Source organism: Canis lupus, chromosome X, assembly GCF_003254725.2.
Source record: "Canis lupus dingo isolate Sandy chromosome X, ASM325472v2, whole genome shotgun sequence".
NCBI classification, from domain to species: Eukaryota; Metazoa; Chordata; class Mammalia; order Carnivora; family Canidae; genus Canis; species Canis lupus.
Window position 1 is genome coordinate 102,555,647 of NC_064281.1, and position 19,726 is coordinate 102,575,372.

The following is a 19,726-nucleotide window of genomic DNA, read 5'->3' on the forward strand; positions in this document are numbered from 1 at the left end:
ATTTTAAGGGGGACTCCTAAAATTACCCTTTAAAAGGAGTTCAGTGGAACAATCCACAAAAACAAGGACTGAATAGATATCATGATGACACTAAACTCATATCTGTCAATAGTAACTCTGAACGTGAACGGGCTTAATGACCCCATCAAAAGGTTTCAGACTGGATAAAAAAGCAGGACCCATCTATTTGCTGGTCTACAAGAGACTCATTTTAGACAGAAGGACACCTACAGCGTGAAACTAGAAGGTTGGAGAACCATTTACCATTCAAATAGTCCTCAAAAGAAAGCAGGGGTAGCCATTCTTATATCAGATAAACTAAAATTTACCCCAAAAACTGTAGTGAGAGATGAAGAGGGACGCTATCTCATACTTAAAGGATCTATCCAACAAGAGGACTTAACAATCCTCAATGTATATGCCCCGAATGTGGGAGCTGCCAAATATTTAAATCAATTAATAACCAAAGTGAAGAAATACTTAGATAATAATACACTTATACTTGGTGACTTCAATCTAGCTCTTTCTACCCTCGATAGGTCTTCTAAGCACAACATCTCCAAAGAAACGAGAGCTTTAAATGATACACTGGACCAGATGGATTTCACAGATAATCTACAGAACTTTACATCCAAACTCAACTGAATACACATTCTTCTCAAGTGCACATGGAACTTTCTCCAGAATAGACCACATACTGGGTCACAAATCGGGTCTGAACCGATACCAAAAGATTGGGATCGTCCCCTGCATATTCTCAGACCATAATGCCTTGAAATTAAAACTAAATCACAACAAGAAGTTTGGAAGGACCTCAAACACGTGGAGGTTAAGGACCATCCTGCTAAAAGATGAAAGGGTCAACCAGGAAATTAAGGAAGAATTAAAAAGATTCATGGAAACTAATGAGAATGAAGATACAACCGTTCAAAATCTTTGGGATGCAGCAAAAGCAGTCCTGACGGGGAAATACATTGCAATACAACCATCCATTCAAAAACTGCAAAGAACTCAAATACAAAAGCTAACCTTATACATAAAGGAGCTAGAGAAAAAACAGCAGATGGACCCTACACCCAGCTGAAGAAGAGAGTTAATAAAGATTCGAGCAGAACTCAACGAAATCGAGACCAGAAGAACTGTGGAACAGATCAACAAAACCAGGAGTTGGTTCTTTGAAAGAATTAATAAGATAGATAAACCATTAGCCAGCCTTATTAAAAAGAAGAGAGAGGACTCAAATTAATAAAATCATGAATGAGAAAGGAGAGATCACTACCAACACCAAGGAAATACAAACGATTTTAAAAACATATTATGAACAGCTATACGCCAATAAATTAGGCAATCTGGAAGAAATGGATGCATTCCTGGAAAGCCACAAACTACCAAAACTGGAACAGGAAGAAATAGAAAACCTGAACAGCCCAATAACCAGGGAGGAAATTGAAGGAGTCATCAAAAACCTCCCAAGACACAAAAGTTCAGTGCCAGATGGCTTCCCAGGGGAATTCTAATAAATGTTTAAAGAAGAAACCATACCTATTCTCCTAAAGCTGTTTGGAAAGATAGAAAGAGATGGAGTACTTCCAAATTCGTTCTATGAGGCCAGCATCACCTTAATTCCCAAACCAGACAAAGACCTCACGAAAAAGGAGAATTACAGACCAATATCCCTGATGAACATGGACGCAAAACTTCTCAAGAAGATACTAACCAATAGGATCCAACAGTACATTAAGAAAATTATTCACCAAGACCAAGTAGGATTTATCCCTGGGACACAAGGCTGGTTCAACACTCATAAAACAATCAATGTGATTCATCATATCAGCAAGAGAAAAACCAAGAACCATATGATCCTCTCATTGGATGCAGAGAAAGCATTTGACAAAATACAGCATCCATTCCTGATCAAAACTCTTCAGAGTGTAGGGATAGAGGGAACTTTCCTTGACATCTTAAAAGCCATCTACGAAAAGCCCACAGCAAATATCATTCTCAATGGGGAAGCACTGGGAGCCTTTCCCCTAAGGTCAGGAACAAGACAGGGATGTCCACTCACACCACTGCTATTCAACCTAGTATTGGAAGTCCTAGCCTCAGCAATCAGGCAACAAAAAGACATTAAAGGCATTCAAATTGGCAAAGAAGAAGTCAAACTCTCCCTCTTCGCCCCTTACATGATACTCTACGTAGAAAACCCAAAAGCCTCCACCCCAAGATTGCTAGAACTCATACAGCAATTTGGTAGCGTGGCAGGATACAAAATCAATGCCCAGAAATCAATAGCATTTCTATACACTAAGAATGAGACTGAAGAAAGAGAAATTAAGGAGTCAATCCCATTTACAATTGCACCCAAAAGCATAAGATACCTAGGAATAAACATAACCAAAGAGGTAAAGTATCTATACCCTAAAAACTATAGAACACTTCTGAAAGAAATTGAGGAAGACACAAAGAGATGGAAAAATAGTCCATGCTCATGGGTTGGCAGAATTAATATTGTGAAAATGTCAATGTTACCCAGGGAAATTTACACGTTTAATGCAATCCCTATCAAAATACCATGGACTTTCTTCAGAGAGTTAGAACAAATTATTTTAAGATTTGTGTGGAATCAGAAAAGACCCCGAATAGCCAGGGGAATTTTAAAAAAGAAAACCATATCTGGGGGCATCACAATGCCAGATTTCAGGTTGTACTACAAAGCTGTGGTCATCAAGACAGTGTGGTACTGGCACAAAAACAGACACATAGATCAATGGGACAGAATAGAGAACTCAGATGTGGACCCTGAACTTTATGGTCAACTAATATTCGATAAAAGAGGAAAGACTATCCACTGGAAGAAAAACAGTCTCTTCAATAAATGGTGCTGGGAAAATTGGACATCCACATGCAGAAGAATGAAACTAGACCACTCTCTTTCACCATACACAAAGATAAACTCAAAATGGATGAAAGATCTAAATGTGAGACAAGAATCCATCAAAATCCTAGAGGAGAACACAGGCAACACCCTTTTTGAACTCGGCCACAGTAACTTCTTGCATGATACATCCACGAAGGCAAAAGAAACAAGAGCAAAAATGAACTATTGGGACTTCATCAAGATCAGAAGCTTTTGCACAGCAAAGGATACAGTCAACAAAACTCAAAGACAACCTACAGAATGGGAGAAGATATTTGCAAATGACATATCAGATAAAGGGCTAGTTTCCAAGATCTATAAAGAACTTCTTAAACTCAACACCAAAGAAACAAACAATCCAATCATGAAATGGGCAAAAGACATGAAGAGAAATCTCATAGAGGGAGGCATAGACATGGCCAACATGCACATGAGAAAATGCTCTGCATCACTTGCCATCAGGGAAATACAAATCAAAACCACAGTGAGATACCACCTCACACCAGTGAGAATGGGGAAAATTAACAAGGCAGGAAACCACAAATGTTGGAGAGGATGAGGAGAAAAGGGAACCCTCTTACACTGTTGGTGGGAATGTGAACTCTTGCAGCCACTCTGGAAAACTGTGTGGAGGTTCCTCAAAGAGTTAAAAATAGACCTGCCCTACGACCCAGCAATTGCACTGTTGGGGATTTACCCCAAAGATTCAGATGCAATGAAATGCCGGGTCAACTGCACCCCGAGTTTTATAGCAGCAATGTCCACAATAGCCAAACTGTGGAAGGAGCCTCAGTGTCCATCGAAAGATGAATGGATAAAGAAGATGTGGTTATGTATACAACTGAATATTACTCAGCCATTAGAATGACAAATACCCACCATTTGCTTCAATGTGGATGGAACTGGAGGGTATTATGCTGAGTGAAGCAAGTGAATAGGAGAAGGGCAAACAGTGTATGTTCTCATTCTTTTGGGGAATATAAATAATAGTGAAAGGGAATATAAGGGAAGGGAGAAAAATGTGTGGGAAATATCAGAAAAGGAGACAGAACATAAAGACTCCTAACTCTGGGAAACGAACTAGGGGTGGTGGGAGGGGAGGAGGGCAGGGGGTGGGGGTGAATGGGTGACGGGCACTGAGGGGGGCACTTGACGGGATGAGCACTGGGTGTTATTCTGTCTGTTGGTAAATTGAACACCAATAACAAATTAATTTATTAAAACAATATATACATCCTAAAAAAAATGCAGGAGAGTAATGGAAGGTGGAACCAACTAGGATTATACTAGTAAGGTAAAATCAGTAAAGAGAAGTAGATAGATTCTGGAAGTATAGTATTTTGAAAGTCAAACCAGCAGAATTTGCTGACAGATGCAGGTAAGATGTAAGAGAAAGAGATGTGTGAAGGATAGCCTCAAGGTTTTAAGATGGAGGAGTTGGCTGTAGGTGGAGAGAGTTTGGCAGTAGAATGGTAAGGGAAGGGATTAAGACAGTAAAGCTAGGGGATTAGGTATCATCAGGGAAATAATTGTAGGCAGAGGAAAGAAAAAAAACCTAAGAACTGAGACTTCAAAAAGGTTCTCAAAGAAGAGCACAAAAATAGGCAAATAGATCAATGGAACAGAATAGAATGCCCAGAAATAAACCCACAAGTATATGGTCAATTAATCTTCAACAAAGGAGGCAAGAATATACAATGGGAAAAAGACAGTCTCTTTAATAAATGGTGCTGGGAAAACTGGAAAGCAACATGCAAAAGAATGAAACTGGACCATTTTCTTACACCATTCACAAAAATAAACTCAAAAAGATTAAGGGCCTAAAGGTGAGACCTGAAACCATTAAAAACCTCGAAGAAAACAGAGACAATAATTTCTGACATCAACCATAGTAACTTTTTTCTAGATATGCCTCCTGAGGCAAGGGAAACAAAAGACAAAATAAACTATTGGGACTACATCAAAATAAAAAGTTTCTGCACAGCAAAGGAAACAATCAACAAAACTAAAAGACAACATGCTAAATGGGGGAAGATATTTGCAAATGACATATCTGATAAAAAGGTTAGTATCCAAAATACATAAAGAACTTATCAAACTCAACATCCAGAAAAAACAAACAATCCAATTTAAAAATGGGCAGAAGATATGAACAGAGATTTCTCCAAAGACATCCAAATGGCCAACAGATACAGGAAAAGATGCTCATCATCACTCACCATCAGGAAATGTAAATCAAAACTATAATAAGATACCATCTCACACCTGTCAGAATGGTTCAAATGAAAAATACAAGAAGCAACAGATGTTGGTGAAGATGAGAAAGGGGAACCCTCTTGCATTTTTAGTGGGAATCCAAACTGGTGCAGACACTGTGGAAAACAGTATGGAGGTTCCTCAAAAAATTAAAAATAGAACTACCATATGATCCATTAATCAACACTACTGGGTATTCACCCAAATAGTATGGAAACATTAATTTGAAAGGATATATGCACCCCTGCATTTATTGCAACATGCAGTTCAAATGTCCATCTATAGATGGATAGATAAAGAAGAGGTGGCATATATATATATGCAATGGAATATTATTCACCCACAAAAAAGAATGAAATATTTCCATTTGCAACAACATGGGTGGAGAGGGTCTACTAGAGAGTATAATGCTAAATGAAATAAGTCAGTTAGAGAAAACTACATTCATATGTGGAATTTAAGAAACAAAGCAAATGAACAAAGGGGAAAAAAAGAGACAAACCAAAAAATAGACTCTTAACTACAGATAGCAAACAGATGGTTACCAGAGGGGAGGTAAGTGGAAGTATGGGTGAAATAGGTGATAAGGACTTACCTTGATGAACTCTGAGTAATACATGGAATTGTTCGATATATGTATATTGTACAGCTGAAACTAATGGAACATTGTATGTTAACTATACTGGGAAGGAAAGGAGAGGAAAGGAAAGGAGAGGAGAGGAGAGGAGAGGAGAGGAGAGGAGAGGAGGGGAGTGGAGGGGAGGGGAGGGGAGGGGAGGGGAGGGGAGGGAAGGGAGGGGAAGGAAGGGGAAGGGAGGGGAAGGGAAGGGAAGGGAGGGGAAGGGAGGGGAAGGGAAGGGAAGAAAAAAGTTATCTCAAAAAGTTTAGATTATCCAATTATTAAGGTACAGAATTTTCAAGTGTACGGATTCACAGACTATTTGCAATAATGGGTCTGTAGCCCACAGGGTGGAGATTATTGGACTAGGATATACTGAGTGGGGACATGGGTCTGATGACTTGAATTCATATGCCACCCAAGAAACCCGAGAGAAAAGTACCTCTCTGCACTGTAAGAAAAAAACTCCTAATGTGAAACTCTTCACTTTGCTAGGACCTGTTCCATCAACTTACAATGGGGGTTTGGAGTGTAGCTGTTGCAAGAATTGTTAGCCTTACACAACAGAGAAGCCAGGCCTGGAGAGGGTAAATGCCAATAACAATGAGCATATTGTTAGTTATGGTGAAAGTGAGCCTAAAGAAGATCAGTGAGAGAAAGTGAATGAAGAGAGATAAACAGCAGCAGCTCTAGGAAGTGAGTTGGGAATGATTTTGCTAATAGGAAGAGCTGACACCCCCAAATTCCCTCATTTTCAAATTTCCTTCCAAGCAGGCTAGCAATGAGTTTGAAATTCTAGCAATGTATTTCTTTGGGATAAGCATGTAAAGGCTCTGAGGAATATGACAGTATAAAATCTTATATAAATTCGATTTAATCCAGAGCTTTAAAAAATTATTTGACAGCAACACATTTCCCTCCCTTAATGTCTATCTTACAAAATCCAATTTGGGAAACACTGGGTCAGAATTCATGCTTCCAGAAAACTTTTGCTAAAAGATTAATATTACTGGAAAGGTCTACATACTTATCAGTCTTTCTTATTCTGCAAAGATTGTTTTATCCAACTAGCCCAGGGGTTGGCAAACCATGGCAAAGGCCTCAGCCCTCCATCTTATTTCATAAATAAAAATTTATCAGAATATAACTACGTCTATTTGTCTGTGGCTTCTTTCTCATTACAATGTAGAATTGAATAGTTGTGACAGAGATGAATGGTTAGCAAAGCCAAAAAATATTTACTATCTGATCTTTTATAGAAAAAGTTTGCTGAGCCCTGGATTTACCCAATAGCAAAGGCCTGAAATTTATCTATTGCTGCCTAACAAATGGCAACAAAAGTTGGTAGCTGACACCAACAATTTATTATTATCTCTTATGATTCAGTGGATTGAATGGACTTATCTGGGAAGTTCTCATTTGGTGTCTCTCATGCAGTTACAATCATATGGCAGTTGGAGCTACAGTCATCTGAAGGCTCAACAGGGCTGAGCATCCAGGATGGCTCACTCCCATGGTTGGCAGTTGATGCTGGATTTCAGCTTCAAGCTCAGTGGCAGCTGTTGACTAGTACATCTACATGTGGCCTCTCCGTTTAGGTTGGATTTCTCACAGCATGGCATCTAGGTTTCCCAGAGGGATCATTTCAAGAGTAGGAAGTAGATGTTTCCAGCTCCTTTATTTTTTGTATATATATTTTTGGAGTTTGATTTGCCAACATATAGTATTTCCAGCTCTTTTAAAGTCTAGCCTTGGAACTAGAGTAAAGGCACTTCTACTTTATTTGGTTGGTCAAAGCAGCCCCAGACCAGCCCAGATTCAAGGGGACTTGAGGAATAAACTCTACCACTGCATAAGGGAAGGACAATAGTGTACATAGAAGAATAGAATTAATGTTGATTATGTTGTAGACAAACTATCATCATGAGGAAGTAGTATGAGGTATTTGGGTAACATGGTATAGAAAGTTTCCTTTGGAAAGAACTTTTAGGGTGACTGAAGCCAGCTCTGCTTTAACCTGTGCCTATTTTATAGATAATTATATTGAAGCTCAGAACATTAGGAGAAGCTGCTTAAGGTCAGTGTCTGCCTCATAGTGTTGACAAAGACCCTAGTTGACTTGCTGGAGGTATGTAGCTAACCCCAAAGGAGACAGCAGTCTAGGGTCAAGGAGCCAGTATGTGGCTAATGGGGTCTGAGTCTCTGAATAAGGCTCCCTCCTTTCCCTAAGGCTTTCATTACTCCCTAGGGATCACTCAGGTATCTCACCTACTAAGTAAATCTAGGCTTTACAGACACATCAAATCTCTGCCATTATGTGTGTCTTGTGGGTTTCTTAAGTCTTTCTCAAATCTGGACTCTGCACTACAAATGAACTCTGAATACTTTAAAGACATAGACCACATCTTTTTAAAGGATTTTATTTATTTATTCATGAGAGACACACAGAGAGAGGCAGAAACATAGGCAGAAGGAGAAGCAGGCTCCATGCAGGAAGCCTGTCTCGGGATCACACCCTGAGCCAAAGGCAGAAACTCAACCACTGAGCCACCAGGTGCAGGGACCACATCTTAAATTTCTTTCACTTCTTCTGACCCTGAGGTACCTCATACTAATGCTATATATATAGAAGACAACAGAAATTGTAGGTCTATTCACATCCCAGTTCATTTCTCTGCACAGACTATGCAAGTGGAATTCTGTGGTCTGGTCTCGGCACACTATACCAGCCTATCTTTAACCTCCATTGACTTTCAATGATATATACCAGGCATGCTATTTCTCTCTCTCTTTCTGTCTCTATCTCTGTCTTTCTCTCTGTTTCTCTGTGTCTCTCTCCCCACCTGGCTATATGTACTTGTTCTCAATGTTTAGAACATTCTTCCTTCCCACACACCTTCACTCACTAGTCTACCTCTTTGGTATCCTTCATATCATGGGTGTTACTTTTCCAAAGAGCTCCTCCTTGATACAAGTACCCCTTTTATGTTCTCATAGCACCTTGTATTTTCCCCTTAATAGTTATTTCTCCACTGTTTTCTAATGTAATTACTTACTTTTCTGTCTCCTTGACTTGACTACAGTGCTTGAGGGCACAGTCTGTGTCTGTCTTCAATTTTGTCTCTCCATGGACTTGCAAGAGGTATGACACAACAAATGAGTGCGTTCTCCCTTTAGTGATCTCCATTTTCTTCCTGCTGTCCTGTATAAGTGTACTGGAACCAGTAGTACAGTGGGCAGGTGTTGAGATGATGGGTAAGGAACATGTGTCCAGAATGCCATACGAGTCATTTGCAGTATCTCTGAACAACTCTTTAGAGCTCTTGCTGGTCTTGTCCTGGAACCTTTCTGAAAAAATCAAAAGGCTCCTTTTTAAGGCTCCACACATATACTGCTCCATTTTCGCAACCTCCCACCACCAACTCAATGAGCACTACATGTTAAGTACCTTTCCTTGCTTCAACTCTTCAAATACAGCAGAACCATAGCCTAGCACTGGGGGATGTGTGCCAACTCCCCAGCTTACGGAGTCTGATCTAGGCTTTGTGAGAAAAAGGTGGGCAGTTTAGTAGCTCTGGTGTGTCACTCAATTGTAAGAGGACAGCTAATGTGCTTGGGAGATAACCAGCTCCCTAAGACCATTTGTCAAGCAGGCTGATTATGATTAAATATAACTTGCCAGACTACAAGTGTCCCTCAGACAACAGAAAGAATCTAGCAGAACATTACACATCATGAAGCAGCCCCAGGGTAGTGGACGTCAGCAGTCCTGCTCGATTAATCCTTGGAAACACAGTCAGAATTAATGGGGAACTTGTTGAAAGTTGATCGACACCTTTTGAAAGGTGAAATCCTTTTCTGTTCTCATTAAGTGTTGTTAAGGCCATTAGCAGAAATTGGAATAGAGAAATACGACCTTTCATGTGGTAGATTCAGAGGCTGAGAAGATGGATGAGACAGAAATGTACTGGCAGCTTATAATAAGCACCTGGGTGGGAAGTGATAACTAAAGATTGAAAATTGACAAATGGGTCAAACTGGGAAAGACCAAGACAGAGAGGGATGGAGTCCAGTTTGCATGCAGAGGTGATGAGGGAAAGGGATGGGAGCATCAATAGTTCATCAGGGTCACCCACACTGTGGGTCAGATATGGATTACTCAGAAAGTGGTTAAAATTTGCTAGGTGGAGAAGTGGGGGAGATTTTGTTACAAGATGAAGAGACCACTTTCCAGCTGTTGAGAGGAATAAGTAATTTAGTCTTCCCTGGGGAATTAGGGTACTAAAGAGAAATTCTCCATGCTAGAAGTCAGAAGATCTGAGACATCTGTTTATTCAGTTTCAAAGTGGCTGAATTACTTCAACCAAGTGACTAAGGGGTTATTTCTTTGAAAGCTATCAAACTTACAAATGTAAGGAAATATAATCATGGTCCTCCAACTGAATCAAGTGCAAAAGAATATTGCTATAAGGGATTATGTAAAATTTTAATTATTTCCTCTGATGGAGATGAACATGTTTGCAGATAATCTTGAGTAGCAACAGTGCCCAAATGATTTATTGTGGGATTGAGAGACACACACATCCCATGATATCTTGATTGAGGAAAGCTCAGGAATGTGGGTTGTGCACCAGAATGGAAGATGTGACTTTCAATTTACTCTGCCATTTTGGTTTGGCAAAATCATGATGCCCTGACAGTGGGAAGAAGTAGAACAGCAGGAGGTGGTGATCAAATGGCTGGGGGCACTTTCTGCTGCAAAGACACCCCTGAATATCCAAGCCAAGAGTAGTATTTGAGAGTTGACAGGTTTCCATCTATAGACATGAGTCAGCATCATTTATATACTTTTTCATAAGCATATGAAGTCTTTTTCATAAGATGTTCCAGAAGCTGAAGCTTTGGGTCATAGTTATTATTTGAATGTTGGTTCTGTGCAAGTACTGTGCTAATCATTGTACTGTACCATCTTATTTAATCCTCACAGTCACTCTGTGGAGTTGTATAATAATTATCTTAATTTTATAGCTAAAGAAACTTAGACTAAGGTGGATGAGTCACCTTCTCCAAGGTCACAGTGCTAGTAAAGACAAAACCTGGTAGTAAACCCAGGCATTAGCTACAGAACCTGTGTATAGAACTACTATAAGAGGGAGGGGGCAAGATGGCGGAAGAGTAGGATCCCCAAGTCACCAGTCCCCAACAAATTACCTAGATAACATTCAACCTGAAACATTCATCTTGAAAACCTACTAATTCCGCTTGAGATTCAAAGAGAGAACAGCTGGAATGCTACACTGAGAAGCGTTCGCGCTTCTATCAAGGTAGGAAGACGGAAAAAAAATAAAGAAATAAAAAGCATCCAAGGGGGAGGGGCCCCCTGAGGAGCCGGGCTAAGGCTGCGCAGCGAGTGTCCCCAGGACAGGAAAGCCCCATCCTGGAGAAGCAGGAGCTTCACCAATCTTCCTGGATGGAAAGGCGCTCGCAGGGAGTTGGAGCAGGATCCCAGGAGGGGCGGGGATGCCCTCAGGCTCCCAGGGGCACTAACTGAGAACCTGAGCCCCGGGAGAGAGCACGCCACACCCCACAGCCGAGCTCCCTAAAGGGCTGCAGTGCGCCCCGGGTGGACTGGGAGGAGCTGGAGTGGAGGCTCCACGAGGAGGGGGATGCACGGCCCCCGGAGTGCGATTCCAGCAGCGCAGGCCCCAGAGCCCAGTGAGCTGGGGGACACAGCCCAGGATCCAGCGCTCCCCCTGGGACAGGCAGAGGCCAGGAGGGCACAGGACAGCAAGGACACTCCTGCTGCCGGGCGGCCCTGAGCTGTGCAGGTCAGCGGCCCACCCCCGGAGCATCCAGGCCCCTGCAGACTGAGATCTGCGGTAGTTACTGCAGGAGCTGACTCTAGAGCTGGAGAGCTGACCGCTGCCGCTGTTGATGTTCCTCCTGGGGCCTCACAGGATAAACAAACCCCCACTGAACCTCACAGGATAAACATGATAACTCCCACTGAGCCAGGCACTAAGCAGGAGGCTGAGCAGCTCCCCCAAGCGCTCACACCTCAGAATAAGCACAGCAGGCCCCTCCCCCAGAAGACCAGCTAGACGGACAGGGGAAAAGCAAGTTATTGACCAAGCAGCACTGGAAAGTTCCAGGGGAAGTCGAGGGATTTCCAGTATATAGAATCAGAGGATACCCCCATTCTTTTTTTCTGTTTCCTCCCCTCCTTTTTTCTTTTCTTCTCTTTTTTTTCCTTCTTCTTTTTTTCTTTTTCTTTTCTTTTTGCCCTTCTCTTTCTCCTTTTCCCAATACAATTTGTTTTTGGCCACTCTGCACTGAGCAAAATGACTAGAAGGAAAAACTCACCTCAAAAGAAAGAATCCCCGGTGGCACAGCGGTTTAGCTCTGCCTATATCCTGGGGTGTGATCCTGGAGCCCCGGGATTGAGTCCCATGTCGGGAACCCTGCATGGAGCCTGCTTCTCCCTCTGCCTGTGACTCTGTCTCTCTCTCTCTGAATAAATAAAAAATAAAATCTTAAAAAAAAGAAAAAAAGAATCAGAAACAGTACTCTCTCCCACAGAGTTACAAAATTTGAATTACAATTCAATGTCAGAAAGCCAATTCAGAAGCACTATTATATAGCTACTGGTGGCTCTAGAAAAAAGCATAAAGGACTCAGGAGACTTCATGACTTCAGAATTTAGATCTAATCATGCAGAAACTAAAAATAAATTAAATGAGATGCAATCCAAACTAGAGGTCCTAACGATGAGGGTTAATGAGGTGGAAGAACGAGTGAGTGACATAGAAGACAAGTTGATGGCAAAGAGGGAAACTGAGAAAAAAGGGACAAACAATTAAAAGATCATGAGGATAGATTAAGGGAATTAAATGACAGCCTTAGAAAGAAAAATCTATGTTTAATTGGGGTTCCCGAGGGCACCGAAAGGGACAAAGGTCCAGAATATGTATTTGAACAAATCATAGCTGAAAACTTTCCTAATCTGGGAAGGGAAACAGGCATTCATATCCAGGAAATAGAGAGATGCCCCCCTAAAATCAATAAAAACTGTGCAACACCTCAACATTTAATAGTGAAGCTTGCAAATTCCAAAGATAAAGAGAAGATCCTTAAAGCAGCAAGAGACAAGAAATCTCTAAATTTTATGGGGAGAAATATTAGATTCACAGCAGACCTCTCCACAGAGACCTGGCAGGCCAGAAAGGGCTGGCAGGATATATGCAGGGTCCTAAATGAGAAGAACCTGCAGCCAAGAATACTTTATCCAGCAAGGCTCTCATTCAGCATAGAAGGAGAGATAAAGAGCTTCCAAGAGAGGCAGAAACTGAAAGAATATGTGACCACGAAGCGATCTCTACAAGAAATAGGGGAATTCTGTAATAGAGGAAGTCCAAGGGAAAAATCCACAAAAACAAGGACTGAATGGGTATCATGATGACACTAAATTCATATATTACAATAGTAACTCTGAATGTGAATGGGCTCAATGACATTAAAAGGCGCAGGGTTTCAGATTGGATAAAAAAGCAAGGCCCATCTATTTTCTGTCTACAAGAGACTCATTTTAGTCATAAGGTCACCTACAGCGTGAAAATAAAAGGTTGGAGAACCATGTAACATTAAAATGGTCCTCAAAAGAAAGCAGGGGTACCCATTCTTATATCAGATAAACTAAAGTTTATCCCGAAGACTGTAGTGAGAGATGAAGATGGACACTATATCACACTTAAAGGATCTATCCAACCAGAGGACCTAACAATCATCAATATCTTTGCCCCGAAAGTGGGAGCTGCCAAGTATATCAATCAATTAACAACCAAAGTTTAAAGACATACTTAGATAATAATACAACTATACTTGGTGACTTGAATGCAGCGCTTTATACAATCAACAGGTATTCTGAGCACAACATCTCCATACAAACAAGAGCTTTAAATGATACATTGGACCAGATGGATTTCACAGATATTTACAGAACTTTACATCCAAATGCAACTAAATACACATTCTTCTCAAGTGCACATGGAACTTTCTCCAGAATAGACCACATACTGGATCACAAATCAGGTCTTAACCAATACCAAAAGATTGGGATCGTCCCCTACATATTTTCAGACCATAATGCTCTGAAATTAGAATTAAATCACAAGAAGAAGTTTGGAAGGATTGCAAACACGTGGAGGTTAAGGACCATCCTGCTAAAAGATGAAAGGGTCAACCAGGAAATTAGAGAAGAATTAAAAAGATTCATGGAAACTAATGAGAATGGAGATACAACCGTTCAAAATCTTTGGGATACAGCAAAAGCAGTCCGGAGGAGGAAATACATCGTAATAAAAGCATCCATCCAAAAACTGGAAAGAACTCAAACACAAAAGCTAATCTTGCACCTAAAGGAGCTGCAGAAAAAACAGCAAATAGATCCTACACCCAGCAAAGAAGAGAATTAATAAAGATTCAAGCCTACTCAATGAAATAGAGACCAGAAGAACTGTGGAACAGATCAACAAAACCAGGAGTTGGTTCTTTTTTTTATTGTAGAATTCTACTTATTTTTTATAATAAATTTATTTTTTATTGGTGTTCAATTTGCCAACATACAGAATAACACCCAGTGCTCATCCCGTCAAATGCCACACTCAGTGCCTGTCACCCATTCACCCCCACCCCCGCCCTCCTCCCCTTCCACCACCCCTACTTCATTTCCCAGAGTTAGGAGTCTTTATGTTCTGTCTCCCTTTCTGACATTTCCCACACATTTCTTCTCCCTTCCCTTATACTCCCTTTCACTATTATTTATATTCCCCAAATGAATGAGAACATATAACGTTTGTCCTTCTCAGACTGACTTATTTCACTCAGCATAATACCCTCCAGTTCCATCGACTTTGAAGCAAATGGTGGGTATTTGTCATTTCTAATGGCTGAGTAATATTCCATTGTATATATAAACCACATCTTCTTTATCCATTCATCTTTCGATGGACACTGAGGCTCCTTCCACAGTTTGGCTATTGTGGCCATTGCTGCTATAAACATCAGGGTGCAGGTGTCCCGGCGTTTCATTGCATCTGAATCTTTGGGGTAAATCCCCAACAATGCAATTGCTAGGTCATAGGGCAAGTCTATTTTTAAGTCTTTGAGGAACCTCCACACAGTTTCCCAGAGTGGCTGCACCAGTTCACATTCCCACCAACAGTGTAAGAGGGTTCCCTTTTCTCCGCATCCTCTCCAACATTTGTGGTTTCCTGCCTTGTTACTTTTCCCCATTCTCACTGGTGTGAGGTGGTATCTCATTGTGGTTTTGATTTGTATTTCCCTAATGGCAAGTGATGCAGAGCATTTTCTCATGTGCATGTTGGCCATGTCTATGTCTTCCTCTGTGAGATTTCTCTTCATGTCTTTTGCCCATTTCATGACTGGATTGTTTGTTTCTTTGGTGTTGAGTTTAATAAGTTCTTTATAGATCTTGGAAACTAGCCCTTTATCTGATACATCATTTGCAAATATCTTCTCCCATTCTGTAGGTTGTCTTTGAGTTTTGTTGACTGTATCCTTTGCTGTGCAAAAGCTTCTTATCTTGATGAAGTCCCAATAGTTCATTTTTGCTTTTGTTTCTTTTGCCTTCGTGGATGTATCTTGCAAGAAGTTACTGTGGTGGAGGCTTTTGGGTTTTCTATGTAGAGTATCATGTCATCGGCGAAGAGGGAGAGTTTGACTTCTTCTTTGCCAATTTGAATGCCTTTAATGTCTTTTTGTTGTCTGAGGCTAGGACTTCAAGTACTATGTTGAATAGCAGTGGTGAGAGTGTAAATCCCTGTCTTGTTCCTGATCTTAGGGGAAAGGCTCCCAGTGCTTCCCCATTGAGAATGATATTTGCTGTGGGCTTTTCGTAGATGGCTTTTAAGATGTTGAGGATTGTTCCCTCTATCCCTACACTCTGAAGAGTTTTGATCAGGAATGGATGCTGTATTTTGTCAAATGCTTTATCTGCATCTAATGAAAGGATCATATGGTTCTTGGTTTTTCTCTTGCTGATATGATGAATCACATTGATTGTTTTACGGGTGCTGAACCAGCCTTGTGTCCTAGGAATAAATCCTACTTGGTCAAGGTGAATAATATTCTTAATGTACTGTTGGATCCTATTGGCTAGTATCTTGTTGAGAATTTTTGCATCCATGTTCATCAGGGATATTGGTCTGTAATTCTCCTTTTTGGTGGGGTCTTTGGCTTTCGAATTAAGATGATGCTGGCCTCATAGGACGAATTTGGAAGTACTATATCTCTATCTTTACAAACAGCTTTAGTAGAATAGGTATGGTTTCTTCTTTAAACATTTATTAGAATTCCCCTGGGAAGCCATCTGGCACTGAACTTTTGTGTCTTGGGAGGTTTTTGATGACTGCTTCAATTTCCTCCCTGGTTATTGGCCTGTTCAGGTTTTCTATTTCTTCCTGTTCCAGTTTTGGTAGTTTGTGGCTTTCCAGGAATGCGTCCATTTCTTCCAGATTGCCTAATTTATTGGCGTATAGCTGTTCATAATATGTTTTTAAAATCGTTTGTATTTCCTTGGTGTTGGTAGTGATCTCTCCTTTCTCATTCATGATTTTATTAATTTGAGTCCTCTCTCTTCTTTTTAATAAGGCTGGCTAATGGTTTATCTATCTTATTAATTCTTTCAAAGAACCAACTCCTGGTTTTGTTGATCTGTTCCACAGTTCTTCTGGTCTCGATTTCATTGAGTTCTGCTTGAATCTTTATTAACTCTCTTCTTCAGCTGGGTGTAGGGCCTATTTGCTGTTTTTTCTCTAGCTCCTTTATATGTAAGGTTAGCTTTTGTATTTGAGTTCTTTCCAGTTTTTGAATGGATGCTTGTATTGCGATGTATTTCCCCCTTAGGACTGCTTTTGCTGCATCCCAAAGATTTTGAACGGTTGTATCTTCATTCTCATTAGTTTCCATGAATCTTTTTAATTCTTCCTTAATTTCCTGGTTGACCCTTTCATCTTTTAGCAGGATGGTCCTTAACCTCCACATGTTTGAGGTATTTTCAAACTTCTTGTTGTGATTTAGTTCTAATTTCAAGGCATTATGGTCTGAGAATATGCAGGGGATGATCTCAATCTTTTGGTGTCAGTTCAGACCCGATTTGTGACCCAGTATGTGGTCTATTCTGGAGAAAGTTCCATGTGCACTTGGGAAGAATGTGTATTCAGTTGTGTTTGGATGTAAAGTTCTGTAGATATCTGTGAAATCCATCTGGTCCAGTGTATCATTTAAAGCTCTCGTTTCTTTGGAGATGTTGTGTTTAGAAGACCTATCGAGTGTAGAAAGCGCTAGATTGAAGTCACCAAGTATAAGTGTATTATTATCTAAGTATTTCTTCACTTTGGTTATTAATTGATTGATATAGTTGGCAGCTCCCACATATGGGGCATATATATTGAGGATTGTTAAGTCCTCTTGTTGGATAGATCCTTTAAGTATGAGATAGTGTCCCTCTTCATCTCTCACTACAGTCTTCGGGGTAAACTTTATTTTATCTGATATAAGAATGGCTACCCCTGCTTTCTTTTGAGGACCATTTGAATGATACATGGTTCTCCAACCTTTTATTTTCACGCTGTAGGTGTCCTTCTACCTAAAATGAGTCTCTTCTAGACAGCAAATAGATGGGTCCTGCTTTTTTATCCAGTCTGAAACCCTGCGCCTTTTGATGGGGTCATTAAGCCCGTTCACGTTCAGAGTTACTATTGACAGATATGAGTTTAGTGTCATCATGATATCTATTCAGTCCTTGTTTTTGTGGATTGTTTCACTGAACTCCTTTTAAAGGGTAATTTTAGGAGTCCCCCTTAAAATTTCTTGCAGAGCTGGCTTGGAGGTCACATATTCTTTTAGTTGCTGCCTGTCTTGGAAGCTCTTTATCTCTCCTTCCATTTTGAATGAGAGCCTTGCTGGATAAAGTATTCTTGGTTGCATGTTCTTCTCATTTAGGACCCTGAATATATCCTGCCAGCCCTTTCTGGCCTGCCAGGTCTCTGTGGAGAGGTCTGCTGTTACCCTAATACTCCTCCCCATAAAAGTCAGGAATTTCTTGTCTCTTGCTGCTTTAAGGATCTTCTCTTTATCTTTGGAATTTGCAAGCTTCACTATTAAATGTCGAGGTGTTGAACGGTTTTTATTGATTTTAGGGGGGGATCTCTCTATTTCCTGGATCTGAATGCCTGTTTCCCTTCCCCGATTAGGAAAGTTTTCAGCTATGATTTGTTCAAATACATATTCTGGACCTCTGTCCCTTTCGGCGCCCTCGGGAACCCCAATTAAACGTAGGTTTTTCTTCCTCGGGCTGTCGTTTATTTTCTTAATCTAACCTTATCGTCTTTTAATTGTCTTTCTCTTTTTTCCTCAGTTTCCCTCTTTGCCATCAACTTGTCTTCTATATCACTCACTCGTTCTTCCACCTCGTTAACCCTCGTCGTTAGGACTTCTAGTTTGGATTGCATCTCAATCAATTGATTTTTAATTTCTGCCTGATTAGATCTAAATTCTGCGGTCATTAAGTCTCTTGAGTCCTTTGTGCTTTTTTATAGAGCCACCAGTAGCTGTATGATAGTGCTTCTGAATTGGCTTTCTGACATTGAATTGTAATCCAGATTTTGTAACTCTGTGGGAGAGAGGACTGTTTCTGATTCTTTCTTTTGAGGTGAGGTTTTCCTTCTAGTCATTTTGCTCAGTGCAGAGTGGCCAAAAGCAAGTTGTATTGGGAAAAAGAGAAAAAGAGAGGAGAGAAAGAAGGAAAGAAAAGAGAAAAAGAAAAAAGAAAAAAGAAGAAAAGAGAAAAAAGAAGATAAAGAGAAAGAAAAAGAAAGAAGAAAGAAAGAAGAAAGAAAGAAAGAAAGAAAGAAAGAAAGAAAGAAAGAAAGAAAGAAAGAAAAAAAGGGTGGCGGAAGCAAACAGAAATTAATAAGCAAAAAACAAAACAAAACAAAACAAATAGAAAAAAACCACAGGGGGAGTATCTTCTGATTCTGGATACTTTAAGTCCCTCAACTTCCCCTGGAACTTGTCCGTCTAGTTGGTCTTCTGGGGGAGGGGCCTGTTGTGCCGATTTTCAAGTGTTAGCACTTGGGGGAGCTGCTTTGCCCTTGCCTGGTGCAGGGCTCAGTTTGGGGTTGTTTACCCCGTGAGGTCCCAGGAGGAACAACCACAGTGGTGGCGGTCATCTCTGGAGCCCTGGATTCAGCTCCTGCAGTAACTACATTGCTCTCTGTCTGCAGGGCCTGGAGGCTCCAGGGGCAGGGCCGCTGATCTGCTCAGCTGGGGGCAGGAGCGTCCTTGGTGTCCTGGGCCCTTCTGGCTTCTGCCTATCCCGGGAGGAGGTCGCATCCTGGGCTGTGTCCCGGCGCCCTGGGCTCCGGGGCCTGCGCTGTTGGATTCGTGCTCCCACCCCGCAGTCGCCTCTCCGCGGAGCCACCACCCGAGCCCCTCTGAGCTGCTTCCGGGGCCACGCAGCCCACTCCTCGCAGAGCCGGCGACTGAGCCCCTCTGAGCTGCTCCCGGGTCAATGCGTGCCTGCTGCAGCCCTTTAGGGAGCTCGGCCGCGGGGTGTGGCGCACTCTCCCCAGTGCGCAGTTGCTCTCTTAGTGCCCCAGGGAGCCTGAGGGCATCCCCGCCCTTCTTGGGGTCCTGCTCTAACTCCCTGCAAGCGCTTTTCCACCCAGGAAGATTGGTGAAGCTCCTGTTTCTCTGGGAGGGAGCTTTACTATCCTGCGGGCACTTGCCCCAGCCTTAGCCCTGCTCCTCGTGGGGCTCCTCCCTCTTGGATGCCTTTTGTTTCTTTAATTCTTCCCCCCACCCCTCCACCCCCCGTCTTCCTACCTTGATAGAAGCGCGAACTCTTCTCACTG